The following is a 6000-nucleotide window of genomic DNA, read 5'->3' as shown; positions in this document are numbered from 1 at the left end:
TACTGAGCCTGCACGTCTGGAGCCCGTGCTCCGCAACAAGAGGGGCCGCGATGGTGAGAGGCCCGTGCACAGCAGTGAAGAGTGGCCCCCGCTTGCCACAACTAGAGAAAGTCCTCGCACAGAAACAAAGACCCAACACAGCCATAAATAAATTAAAATAAATTAAAAAAAAAAAGAAAGAATTCAAATAATCATTGTCAGCCACACAGAGTACGCCCTCTCCCTCTTTCTCATTCTTGTCAAACTGTCCTCTTTCTTCCCTCTTTTAAAACCTTTCTGACCAAGGAACATCTGGCAATATGCTGGGACTTGGGCTGCCTTTATTAAAAGTATTTCTTTAAAAGGAGCAGGTTTTTCTTGGAAGTTATCTGCTCCACTCTCCTGCTGCCCAAGGCTCTAGTTCAGTGGTACTAGCCACTCCTCAGACCTGTAGAATGTGTGAACCTGGGAGTATGACCCTACTCTGGGTGTAGCAGAGACTGCTGGTGGTCCTCCAATATCCACTCTCCTCTTTTAAAAATAATAAAACCCTCAAGTTTTAGCTGGAACCTAGCCACCCAGTTTAGGACTACATTCCCCAGACTCCCTTGCAGCTAGGTGTGTCCAGTTAACTAGATTCTGGCCAATGAGATGCAAGCAGAAGTAATGTTATACCTTCTGGGCTCTGCCCTTAAAAAGAAGGAGCTGACCCTCCACATCCTCTTCTCCCCTTTTCACTGGGTGTGAAATGGACATGGGAACTAGAGCATCCATCTTAGAGCTCAAGATGGAAGCTATGTGTTGAGGATGGTGAAGCAATAATAAAGGAGGGGACTGGGGCGCCTTGACACTTGGGATGGAGCTGCCATATCTGCTCTGGAGTGCTTCTGCTTAGACTTTATGGGAGAGAGAGAGACAAACTCATTATGTGCCTAACCCACTGTTATCTTGTAATTTGCTTCGTTTCTTTCCTTTTGCTTCCCTGAACAAAGGAAAAGCAAAGGATCTAAGGCAGCACTGTCCAACACAATGTGAACCATGTATGTTATTTAAAAATTTCTAGTAGACACATGTAAAAAATTAAAAGAAACAGGTGAAATAAATATTATCTTTTATTTAACCCAGTATTTCCAAAATGTTATTTCAACATGTGATCAATAGAAACAATTATTAAAGAGATAGTTTCCATTCTTTTTCTCATACTAAGTTTTCAAAATCCAATGTGTATTTACACTCCCATCTCAATCTGACTAGCTGCCTTTCAAGTGCTCAACAGCCACACACGGTAGTAGCGACAGGATTGGCCAGTACAGGTCCAAGGGAGCTGCCAGAGGCCGAACCAGTTAGGGACTGAGGACCAGCCCTGAGTCAAATACAGCAGCTACAGTAACCACTGCTCCTACTGCTGCAAGGAGTGCCTTTTGGCAGTTATCCCATTTCCAGCCAGATGTCTGGCACACCCATCACGCTTTGGCTCCAGCCCACAAGGAAAAACCTCTATGCCTTACTTTCTATATTGGACCCTGGAGAAGGGCTATCTTAGGAAACAAGTAGACCCCTAGGAAGATGGAGAAAGGGAAGGGAACGGTGGAATGTGGGTTACCCTCCAACCTCTACTTTGTAATCAGAACACAGTGGAACAGGAAAGACAGTGCAGGTCTGATTAGAGAGGCATTAGGAGAAGGGGGTTCTCCCTCCCGGCTCAGGGAGACCCTGGGCCGTGTCCCTCCTGAGCTTGCCTACAGGGTCAGGCTTACCTCATACGCTTACAGGGATTAAGGAAAGAACAGTACCACATGAAGAGTTCATATTTACCAATGTAATCCTTGCTACCAACTCTCTCATCTAGACAACAATTCAACATCCTTAGTGTTGTCACAGCCTTCTTCACTTGTGACCATAATTATTGTCACCATCACCACTGATAACTACCATCATCCCCCAAATGATTGCTCCTGTTACTGTGAGCTTCAATATTACCACTTCCTTCACCATGACAATAATTACCATCACTTACTCCCTTTATCACCATGGCAGTGATCATTAACAAATCATAATAACAACATTATGACCACTCATCACCACATTCCTGCTATTACCATAATCATACAACCACTATAATCCTCAACCTCACTGACAACCACTGCCACCATCACCACAATAAGTATGAGAACCTCCAGCATCTCCTTCACCTCTTCTTGTAAGGTCACCCCCAGGCTCTCCTTTTCCTATCTAGAAATCCACAGAGTGTACCCCAACTTTCCACCTGGTCAAAATAACCTCTTGTACCCATTGTGCCCCAGCATCCCCCTCACTCAACCATTCTTGCCTCAGGGTCAAGTTCTCATTGCTCTATTTGACTTTTCAGATTCTGGACTCTTGCCTGCCCTGCCCTGTCCATTGAAACCTGCTATCCCTTTCTGCCTGCTTGGATTCTCTGACTTTTGGTCCCTTGGTTTATCTCTAACTCATGGCCACTTAACCCTGGGCATTCTGCCATCAGTTACAGCGGTCTTCTGGCTAGGCCTGGGGAGTTTGGCATTGCCATGCTCTCAGGGGACCAACATCTTGCCAATACCTTTTCTTGGATTTTTGCTGAGTGAAAACAGGCTGGATTTGTAGAGTTGGTCCCTGAAGGCTGGTTTGGTGACTCCCAAGCCCAGAGGAAGCTGAGAAAAGGTATTTCCTGGCAGGATGTACCAACAGAGAAACCTGGTATATAGAAAAAATCAGAGGAAAGAGAAAAGGTTGGGGGGAGGGGATAAGCTCTTTGCTCTCCCTGGTTTGTCCAATGGAGAGCACAATAAGACCATTGTCCTCATATAGTTCTCTGGTTGACCCCAGAAATAACAGGAACACTGCTCTTCTATGAAAAGCTTGCTGTAGATGAAGACCCTGGACATCCCACACCTATTCCATGGACACAGAGATCTTGGGTCTGAAGCATTTGGGGAGAGGGGTCTCCTCTGGTATTAGTAATGGTGGTGGCCATGTCAGAGGCAGCAGGAGCTCTCACCTCTCGCCACCTGTGCACTCTGGCTACAGTCACTCCAGTTACCCTCTTACCCTCCCAGGGATCCACAGGTACCCAGGTTTTCTGCAAGTAGACAACCCCTCCAGTCACATGGGATTCATGGGGATAGAAAGGATGTGAATCTGGATTGAGTTCTGATCCCAAAGTGCAACTCTTGATCTGATCATATATCCAAAAGGAATGGAACTTCAATCTCTAGATCTGAATGACATTTACCAGAGGGTTTGAGGTAGGAAGGAGGGAACTAGATCCTTGTTTTGTATATTTTGAGGCCAGACCCCTCCCCATTGCCTGGCATAGGGCTCTGCCCAAGGCAAAATGGATTGATTTACTGCCTGTCTGCAAAGAGGATGGGTCGGTGGCTCCAAGACATGTGAGCAAGGCCACCTACACTTTGAGGACAGCCTAAATGCTCATTAAAGTGACATCTTTCCTCCCCAGATACTGGGGAAATGGATTGTGAAGTGACTCAGGGAGGTGGCCAAGTGGGAGGGAAAGAAGCAGTCACCCTTTGCCATGACAAGTAGACCCCTTGGTGATAGACATATCAGTTAATAAATACAACCTCCTCCCCATTTCCGTCGACAGAGAAAAGGGGTAATTCCTTCCCCACTCTCTCATTCATTCATTTGTTCTACCTTTGTATTGACCAATTACTGTGTGCTGAACACCGAGTTGGGCCTTGGAGACACAAAAATGAATAAGACTTGGTTCTTAACCTTAAGGAACCCACAGTCATCACTGAAAAGAGAGGAAGCAAAAAATGCCCCTGGCCTTTCCAGCTTGTCCTTGTCAAGGGTCAAACACATGCCTGAGCCAGTCCCCTTGAGAGGGCAGTGGGTGAGATTCCGGCAGGTAATGGATGAGTGTAGCTATGCCCTGACAGGGATATTACCTGCAACTGGTTCCAGTCATCCACGGAGCCAAGCAGCTTTGAAAATTGGGAGAGTATGGTGTCAGGGGAGAGCAGGCCCCACCCTTCCATCCCTAATCTGTTCTGATCCCACTCCGAGGAGAAGCAGGGTATGGTCTCCTAGGGCCAGAGCAGAGAAAATATTTTTTACATCTTCTCCTGGCTAGGCTGGTCTCTGCACAGGTTGGAAACCACTCCCAGTGGAAGACGCACTGAGGGTCCTAGGAGAGAGGGCAGAGGCCAGAGGCAGGGGATGGCCTGCTCCTGAGGTCAGATTCCAGAGCAAACAGCAAGGTATCTACCTTTCTAGACTCTGAAAGGTTGGACATGGGGCAGGAAAGGAGAGTAAAAAGTTAGGGTCCTCATGGGCTAGAGGATGGGCCTCCAGGGTCCGAGGGGCACCCCGGGACACTGTGTCTTAGCCTTTGCTGGGAAAGTGGAGGCCAGAGGCAGCCACCAAGTGAGTACAGCCCTAAGATCTGGCTGCATAATGAGAGTCCCATTAGCACAGTCTGAGTTGGAGGAAACCTGGCAGAGCATACGGTCCTACTCCCTCATTTAGAGTGGAAACTTAAGGCTCTGGTCACATAAGGACAACCACCAGCTTGGGTCTCTTCTGCTACTCTGACACAGAGCATCTCTCCTCCAAGGGACTCTCTGAGCACAAGTCCCCAGCTGAGCAAGCTCCCTCCTCAGTCCCTAGGGTACCAGTGTGAGTGGATCTTGGGGACCATTTCAGATTTTAGGGGCAGGGGTGGGGCTAGCTGTGCTGATAGCCACCTGGACTCTGGTGAACTCTAGACTCCTCCCATCCTCTGCCCCCCGGCCCCCCTCAAGGGCACGGCTGGACCTCTGTCCTGAGCCATTTACCTCTTCTCAGCCCCAACCTGTTCAGCCCACTAGAACTTTCATGTTTCTCTCCCCTTCAGGCCTTCTGAGCTCATTTTCTGCCTGTTCTTCTTCCAGCTGCCCCAAACCCATCCCCTTGGACCCTTTTCATCTCTGTACCCACTCCCATGCACACCTCCCTCAAAATACGGAGCCATGGGCCTCGGGAATGGGGCTAATGTGACACTGGCAACTCTGTTGCTTTCACAAAGGCAGAGGAATCCTATGTCTACCTGAGTAAGTCACGTGGGGACCAAAGCAGCATTGGTGGTCTGAACCCCAGGGTGGGCTGTATGGTGTGTCACGGGCTGACTGGGGACTGGGGCCTGCACAGCCTGGGTAGGAGTTTCTCCTGAGTCCAGCTCTGAGAAGGGCTGCCAGGGCCCGGCGAGTCCTGGGTACCTGTGGTCCGACTCACAGAAATCTTCCCAGAGCCTCAAACGGGCCTTGTAGATGAGGCGGGGGAGCATCCAGGTGGGTGGGGTAGGGTTTGACCCCTTGCTGTCCCTCTAGCCAACGAGCCCGGTCCTGCTGCTCCCTCCACCCTGCTCAAGCGCAGTGCAGAGGTGAAGCTGGCCTCCTCCTCCTCAGCTGTCCTCCTGTCTCCAGGCCACTCCTGTCCTTGGCCTATTTGGGAGTGAGGATTTAGGAGACAGGAGAGAAGAGCCTTCTGGGAATGACAATGACACTCATCCAACAGATGTACACCAACACCTGGCTCAGGCCCACACTTCTGCAGACAGATACACACATGTGAACACACACACACCCCTGTCCTGTTCTGCAGACTGTGCCCTGCTCAGGAGAGCTGCACAACAGCACGGCTCGGGGCTGTGTCTTCGTGGAGGAGGGAGTACCTTTTTCTAATTCTCACAAAGGCACCTCAGGGGTTGGCAGTGGCCTGAGATCTAGCTTAATCTTGGGGTCAGCTTCACATCAACTATCTCATTTCCAATCTCATGATGCCTCAAGGCCAATTTCAGGGTCAATCTCAATGTCACACACGCAGAGTGCACAATACCCTAGCATACACTTGCACCATCACACACAGGCTCACACTGGCTGAACACCTCATTACAGACTTGACTTTGACACTTAAGGAGTCCTCACAATCACACACAGATTCTCACACATGAACTGTCACATGTGCAGACACAGTCTCACTACAGTCACACATCATCCTTCA

This window comes from Balaenoptera borealis, assembly GCF_965194805.1.
Source record: "Balaenoptera borealis genome assembly, chromosome: 10".
Classification (NCBI taxonomy): domain Eukaryota; kingdom Metazoa; phylum Chordata; class Mammalia; order Artiodactyla; family Balaenopteridae; genus Balaenoptera; species Balaenoptera borealis.
Note: the sequence above shows the minus strand (reverse complement) of the source record.